At 34.0% G+C, this 7,352-nt stretch overlaps 1 pseudogene; it reads left to right on the forward strand.

The window, feature by feature from the left end:
• The first annotated feature begins 3,057 nt into the window (after window positions 1-3,057).
• On the forward strand, window positions 3,058-6,220 carry LOC120179448 (annotated as a pseudogene).
• Window positions 6,221-7,352: the final 1,132 nt, after the last annotated feature.

A 7,352-nucleotide genomic window follows, 5' to 3' on the forward strand; every position in this document is an offset into this window, starting at 1 on the left:
TAAATCATTTATCTCAGAAATAAAGGAAGTTATGAAATATGGTCCAAAAGAGGTTTCAATTATTTGTCTTTTACTTTTTCTAGGTTCGAATTCAATTTCTTGAGTAGACCTAGCAGTCACACTAGAAGAAGTGGATTGAATGTTTTATATTTGTGTTTCTTCATTCAGTTTAGGTTTCTTTAAGGGAAAATAATTTTTGAAGAAAATGACATCTCTTGACTCACAAATAGAATAGTCTTGTAGAAGTATGAATATGCATATGGCGTTGTTTGTAACATACCTTATGAACACTGCATCAACGATTTTAGGTCCGATGGTGGACTAAATAAAGTCTGACAATCCCACTTTATCCAGACACCCCTACACTTAAAGGTATTGTAGATTTGGATTGTATCTTTCCATAACTAGTATGGAGTATAATCTAATTTCTTTTGAGATGCTCAGTTCAAGATATGATTTATCGATAGAATAGTGTCCCCCCACATGTTATCAGATAACCCAGAACTTATCAACAATGAGTTCATCATCTCTTTTAAAGTTTATTTTTCCTTTTGTCTATACCGTTTTATTGAGGAAAATAAGGGGTTGAAGTTTCGTGAATTATGTCATTCTTCTCACATATTTCTTTTAAGAAATTTGATTCGTATTCACTACCTTTATTAGATCTAAGTCGTTTGATTCTTCTATTTAATTGATTCTCAACTTCTACCTTATAAATAAGAAAGAAATTTTCAGACTCGTCTTTAGTTCTAAAGAGATAAACCTTTGTGTATCTCGAGTAATCTACAAATGTTATATAGTGGTGTTTTCTTTATTTACTTTCAGTTCTTCTAAAGTCAGATAGATCAATATGAATGAGTTCTAGCAATCCAGTCTTTCTCGACATTGTCTCCGGTAGCTGAGGTGGTCAGTGGAATAGTATGTTATGGTTTGAGTAAAACGTAATCCAGGTCAAGCTACTCGAATCAGTATCTGTTAGGACCAGCTCCGATAATTTTTTCCATCGAGTGCGTTGAGCTTGGAAAGATCGAGAATCAGTTTGCTCAAAGGTGATGTCATTTTTACAGTATATGAATTCGTTTCTAAATTGTTGGTAATATTGACTATAAAATCACATCATTAGCACTGACTGAAAAATAAATAAATAATTTGAATCAACCGAAACCGTATCGTGGTAAAAATCATTGCCTTAGAAAAAAATCCACCTCGATGTAACTACTCCAATAGGCGTATCGTCCCCCAAGGTTAGCACGATCGCTCCAAATTCCGTACACCCGGAACTGGAGTGGACTGCTGATGGTATTACTCCTCGGATTGTCGAAAATACTCATAAGCTTAGAAAGCTTTGAGAGAGTTGAGAAATATTTGACTGAATTGTGGATGAGTTGAGAGTGAAATGAGCTCTCTATTTATAGGATGTGTCCAAGGTAAAAACGTCCAAGAAAAATCAAAATCAAAATTTTTATTTAATTCTAAAAATTTAAAATCCAACCCATTTGTAACTCTAGAAATAAATTTATGTAACTTTTGTAACCGACCCAAATAGTCATGGTTCATTCAAATATTTTCTAATTAATATTAAAAACTAACTGTTTGAATTATTATTTCAAAAATCAATACATACAGTACTTTAATCATTCTTTTGTTATGTGAAATTCCTTACAAATTTTCTCTAAAAATATAGAATTCGAGTGGACAAGACATGTATTGCCATGAGACGAGACGAGACATATAGATGAAGGCGGCGACGGCGCGTGAGAACCCCCTTGTTCTATATCACTCAACAAGGGAGTAGAGAATGTAAACCTTAAATATTTAATCCGATTATATTTACTCACTCAGTGTGAGATTGAGTATTACTAACAAATCTTCTTCTTCTTCTTCTTCTTTTTATTTCATTATTCGAGTCGTTAAGTTTTAGGCTCAATACAAAAATAAGTATCTAAATTATACCTAAAGTTAATTTTTGGTGCCTAAAAAAATTTTCGTTAAAAATATGTGTCTAAAATTTTCTCCGTTATACTTTTAGATGTCTTCGTTAAAAAAATCGTTAAGTGACACATGTCACATTTATATTTCTATAAAAATAAAATATTATTTAATAGTATTTTTTTAAAAAAAACTCTAAATTTGACACTCAAATAATTTTTTAACGGTAGAGACCTAAAAGTGTAACGGAGAAAACATTAGACACTTACTTTTAACGAAAAATTCCTTAGACATCAAAAGTTAATTTTGAGTATAATTTGAACACTTGTTTTCATAAAGCCTGGGTTTTATTCTAGCTTTGTTTTATTATTTTTATTTATGAATTTTCTATAAGTAGAATTTGAGTCAGTTTTCAAAATTAAAAAAAAATAGAATACACTAAAAATTGTTGAATTATACTCAAATAATTACTTTAATTACTAAAATTTTAAAATTTACAAAATGATGATCAAATTTATTAGGTATACATCACTGCAACTTATGCACGATACATAAATTATGATTTAATATTAGGCTCATTTCTCAATGCCATGGGCATGATTCACCAAAGTTGTAGGCTGGTAATCACAGTCTTTGAGGCTTGGGGTCCGAATTTTAGGTAAAATTGGCTTAAAACCATAAGGGGTTAATTATTTAATTTAATACAGTACAAAGTAAATTATTTAAAAATTTACGACATTTACTATAGTGACTTGAAATTCGTCAGTCGTTATGTTGACGTAATAAGTTTTAATAAAATATATTTTTTATTTAAACTTTTCATATCGATGTGATAAATTTTAATAAAAATTATATTTTATTAAAAATCATCACGTCGATGTGATGAATTTGAATAAAAATATTATTTAGATAAACTCATCATATTAATGTGATGAGTTTATCCTACACTATAATATTTATCGTGAATTATAAAATAAATTTCGAACTGATCTATTGAACCAATTAATTTTTCTGCCTGACCTAATGAAAAAACCCCAAATTTTAGGGTCATAGGCCTGTAATGGTGAATAATAAATAGCAATGGGCTTGGCTATTTGCATACTACGTGAAATTGAACGCCCAATTTGCAAAGCAGAGAAACTGAAAAAACTGAAATTGGGCAACTGAAAAGGAAAATAGCTTTTTTGTTCATCCATGGATCTTCCTTGCAAAGCCTACTCCAACACTTCAGACGATGAACCCGAACCTAAACGTAAACCTGTTTACCATCACCACCTTCCTTTCCGCCCTTCCACACGGACCAAACCCGAATACCCATTTCCCACGTTGGATCTTCCAAAGCGAGAAGATGCTCATCGAACCCCAATACCCGGGATCCTTATATCATCACCCAATCAGGTACTTTTTTTCTTTTTTTTCCCCAAATTTTAGCGGCTTTTCCCCATTTAGAAAGTTGTAGTTTTGATGGATATTTATTTGAGGACAAAGTGAAAAGAGGAAATGGGTAGTCTTGTACTTGATGAAACAATCGATGTTTAAAATTAGAAGCTCAATTTAATTTGTCTTTTCAATTGAGTGGAGAAATTTTGTATTGAGTTGGTGATGGACCATTTCGGCAAAAGCTTAAAGAACATCTCTGTATGAAAAAGATGTTCATTTAAATTTTTGTTGTTGATACTACCTTTTGGGAAGGAGGCTGGAGGCTGAGGCTCAATAGCCTTGCACTCTATTTTCTACTGGATAAATCTTTTCTAATTTAAAGATTAGTTTCATTCTTTTTCACTGTTGTCTGCGCCCGTGAGAACATTGTCTTTTTGATACATCCCGGAAGCAAAATGCAAACCGATACGAGCCCTCAAATGATAGAAAATTTCAACATGGTTTGTTCTGGTGATAGGCACGTGTCTTATGGTGATACTATTCAAATCCTTATCCAAGTGTTTTTGGTGTCTAATTGATGGACCGGAACAAATAAATGTACAAGTCTGGTTTTTGAAAGAAGTAATCTAAATATTTGACAAGATTATTGATTGTTATGGTCATCGCCATTTAGAGGGGGGGGGGGAAATGGATGTTCTTTTATTAATGGCATGGAATTTCACCATTTCTTGAAACTATTCGCCAAAACAAATGTATTCGTGAATCATGTTTGTTCCTTATTATTTATTATAGTTTTGTAATGAAGGTTATGCTAAGTTGTCATACCCATAAGTTGTTCGCTTGTGTCAAGATTAACTTTTACTTGAATCATAGAAACTGTCTCATTTCCCCAGATAACTCAAACATATTCCTTTCTGGGGGATCAAAGGGAAGACTCAGATTGTGGGATGTTAGAACTGGCAGGGTGGTCCATGAATACATTCGAGGTATGGGTCCAATTCTTGATGTTGAATTCTCCACTGACGGGAAGCAATTTGTATCTTCAAGTGATGTTTCTGGGGGTAACATCAGTGAAAATTCTATTATCATTTGGGACATCTCTAGACAGGTTCCACTGTCTAACCAGGTTAGAGACTCCTTTCTACATCATTTAGTCTCCATCACTGAGATTTTTATGGTGGAGCTATTTCCACCTCATATTGCCTCCTCTTAGTCTTATTTACGGTTGTCTTTTTCTTTGTTCTAGCAGAAGGGTATCAGATGGCTACATTCAAGCATAAATATATCACCTTTTGTTATACTGCATATTTAGCGTCGCCTTCTATCACAGTGGTTAAAAAATCACAAATCAAAAGGACTAGATAGTTAAATAGATTAATCAGTTCTAATTGCAAGGAAATGAAACACAATTCCTTCTTGTTAAGCCTTTGTTTCTTCTCACAATTGATTTTTTCTTTTGTTGAAATAAAACTGTACTTAGCACATATGAGTCATGACATAAGTTTCTGCCAATATGTAACTAGAAGCACTAATGTTATTGGACCTTAATAAGCTCTAAGTACAAAATTAGTAGCAAACTTTGAAGTATTACCCGCAAGCGGAGATACATCTTCATCTGTTCTGTGTGGTCAAGTTGTTCATATTATTTAGTATTTAGCTTTGAGCATATAATTTTATTATATCATACCTATGCCCCATTTCCTTTCTTTCATGCCTCAAGGCTTAAACTACTTTGTTTCTATTATTGACCAATGCTTCAAGGAGAACAGTAGATGCACTTGTCGGCTCATTCAAGGGAGGCTTGCTAATAGCCCTTGTTGTATCTGCTATGCCTTGCCCTAACCTATATACCATTTGTAGCATAGTTTTATAGGTAATAAATGCTTTAACTTGAACATTCTGTGTTACTAATTCCTCAGCAGAAATCATAAAAGCCTCATGAGTCTTGGCTATAAATTTGGGGTTTGGTACACTATCTAAATCGAATAGAAAGAAAGAATTCATTGGTTATCCGCATAGGCCCTATCCACAAACTTCAACATGACTTCGAAGATTGATATGAGTCTTGTCATTAAAATACACATGCTTCAACAAAAGTAATTCTTTTTGCATGGAAGAGAAAAGATGCATAATCAATCAGCCATTTCAAAGTACTAGACTCCTGTGTAGGATTGATGTTCCATTTGACTAAAGTCAAGTACTCCTTTTACCTTGTCACTTCTATTGCCCTATTAAACGTCTTCTTTAGCCATTTGTTAGGGATATGTCCCAATCATCTCTTCTCATATGGCTATTGCAATTCCAGGCAAGCTTGACAGGATATTTGGACAAAGTTTTAACACAGATGTTCTTAGACACCTAAGATGCTTTTGTCTTGTCTTGGTGAAAATGGTTACAGTGGTGAACTTCTAGAGTAACGGTGCTCAGTAGAGTTGTGTATATTTAGAATATATAATGAATACATATAAGGTGACAACTTTGCTTATTGTTATGACCTAAATTGTCTTTTCTAATTGTTTCAGGTTTATGCAGAAGCCTACACTTGCCTTGTGTAAGGTACCACCCATGTGATCCCTATTTTGTGGCCCAATCAAATGGAAATTATATTGCCATTTTCTCTTCAAATCCTCCCTTCAAACTAGACAAGCATAACAGGTATGAAAGCCATGGAGTGTCTGGGTTTCCAATTAAGTGCAATTTCAGTTGGATGGGGAGAAGCTCTTCTCTGGCTCCTCAGATGGTTCTATATACTTCTATAACTCCCTATCGCCAGCTCTTGTCAAGAAAATCAAGGCCTACGAGGAAGCTGTATAGACGTCATGTTCCATCCCATCTTGTCTAATGTAATTGCTTCATGCAGTTGGAATGGAGATGTTTCAGTGTTTGATTGAGACAGCTTATTTACCCTTGATCCAGGACAAGCAAAAAAAAAAAAAAAAGTTGAGAATACAAAGATGTATTAAACAATATCTTATTTAAGGACAAAAAATTCCCCTCAAAATTCAGAGTTAGATACAAATTGCTAAAGCTTTATCTTTCCAGGAGCAAGGATTCATTCCAAGAAAATAAAGAGTTGTAAAGGGGAGGGGTGATTACTAGATGCTCTAAACAAAGTCAATCCTTTAGCTCTAAACTAACTAACAAAGCTAAAATAAAGGTTGATTTGAAGTTATCAAAGTAATGGGGAACGTCTCTATCATTTTGTGCCCTATGCTAACAACTCAAAAAAAAATGACTTAATGAACATATGAATTGATTTTGGCCATAAACATAGGATGTGTAGTACAGCTCAATTTCATTCTTTCAAATCCATTTCCTGATATTTTTTGTAGGTTAAAAAAAGGAAAGAAAAAGCAGGCAACATCCATGCATGGAAGTTGTGGAAAACTGATGCATAATGTGGTAGTGTCTAGGTACCCTTCACCCATACCTACCATCATAGAACAGGTAGTATAATTCATTCAAGACTTGATGGATGTGGGGGCATACTCAAACCCGTTGTATGCTTTGCTATGTGTTCACCCACCTCATCCATTTGCATCAGAGCAACAAAAGGGCATAAAGAAGGAAGAGAGGAAATGAGGGGCCAAACCCCCCCCCCCCCAAAAAGGATACTTAACAGAAGACATAATTATTCAAACTCCCTTTACAAATCCTTCATGGAGGTCAATTGCAGAGGGAGGCCAAGGAAGTGACAACACACCACTTCCCTTTTTAGATGCATTTGCAGCTTGGGTCCAATCAAAACTCTCCAAGCTCCCCCAACCCATCTTTAAACACACAAACCATGAAGTCAAAACAAGAATTCATTTCTTCCTAAACATGCTTATATCTTCACTTCCCTAAAGCACTAACTAGACAAACCAACATTTCTTCCTAAACATGCTTGGTCCAAAAACCCCCTCTTAAAACAATGTCTATTGGCAAAATTAAAAAAAAAAAGGAAACCCCAAAATTATAATGTAAACGAAAATTTGTTGAAGTAGGAACAAAGTCATGTAGCCTATCTGCCTATGTGCTTAATATAAAATATATTGTCAACT

The sequence above is a fragment of the Hibiscus syriacus genome, unplaced genomic scaffold (assembly GCF_006381635.1).
Source record: "Hibiscus syriacus cultivar Baekdansim isolate YM2019G1 unplaced genomic scaffold, ASM638163v2 tig00112416_pilon, whole genome shotgun sequence".
NCBI lineage: Eukaryota > Viridiplantae > Streptophyta > Magnoliopsida > Malvales > Malvaceae > Hibiscus > Hibiscus syriacus.